Below are 1,181 nucleotides of genomic sequence, written 5' to 3'. Positions count from 1 at the left end.
GACCACGAAACCAAAAATTGATTAAACCATTTGACTTTAGATATAACGGGTCAAAGTTCAAAACCGCTCTCATGTATTCAATAATGCAAAACTACCGACTCGATCAAGTGGATACGATCAAAAACTAATCGAGTCAAATTTAGGGTTTAGACTCATTTCCAACCCCAATTAGTTTCAAAATTTGAAAGTGGAGGCGATTGGTTTCAAAATTTGAAAGTGGAGGCGATGCGGGTGTAAAACTCGGTCGGTGACGTCGGCACGTGCGACATGAAGAAGGAAGAACCAAGCAACACACGTGTGACGCAATTATTGTCAATGCAAGAACCCTGGAGCTTCCTCTCTGCCGTGTCTCGATTTTCATTTCCAATCCCAAGCCCTTTCTCCATTCCTACCTTTATAATGGCGATTTTCCCCTCTCTTCACCTTCTACTCCTCAACCCTTCGAACCCTAATTACAAATATCATAAATTCGCGAGCGAATCATCCACTCCGATACACTTCTTTCCGATCTAATCTATTCTATCTATCACCATAAAATTTCAAGATATTTGCTAGCTTCATCAACCGATTAGTTCAGGTACACCCTCTCGAGATAGGAAGAATTTTGTAACTTTTTTCATTGTGTTTTGTATCTTGTTAATCTTAGTTATGATCTTTGGGGTTTTTTTTTTTTTTTAATAAATTGTTTTTGTGAATGCTTTGCAGCGTTGGAAGAATTGTAGGTTTTTGTTTGTGTAGTTGGGACAAAAGATTCGATAGTGTATATGTTGTTTGGACAGGGATTTTGGTGGTTTATTGGTAGTCTTATGATTAATCCGAGGGTTTGATGTAATTGAATTGTAACTGATTTGGAGTTTTTCTGACACATTAATGAATGTTTTTGTGCCACATCAATACTCATCTAATTTGAGGAGATATTATTAATTATTATAGAATACAAACAATTATTTAATTTAAAAATACGATTTAATATAAGTTTATTAATTATGATTTATACCTATAAATTATATATATAGAGTTCTAAAACATATCCTAGATTCTAATGTATTTATTATCTATTTATTACAATATTAATATATCACAATTTATATATATTTTTATTTTTTTAATAATTTAGATTCTCTAAGAAGACGTATAAGTGAGCATATTTCAATTAAAATATTTTTATATATTTTTTATTT

This window comes from Cucurbita maxima, unplaced genomic scaffold (assembly GCF_002738345.1).
Source record: "Cucurbita maxima cultivar Rimu unplaced genomic scaffold, Cmax_1.0 Cma_Scf00323, whole genome shotgun sequence".
Classification (NCBI taxonomy): Eukaryota; Viridiplantae; Streptophyta; class Magnoliopsida; order Cucurbitales; family Cucurbitaceae; genus Cucurbita; species Cucurbita maxima.
Note: the sequence above shows the minus strand (reverse complement) of the source record.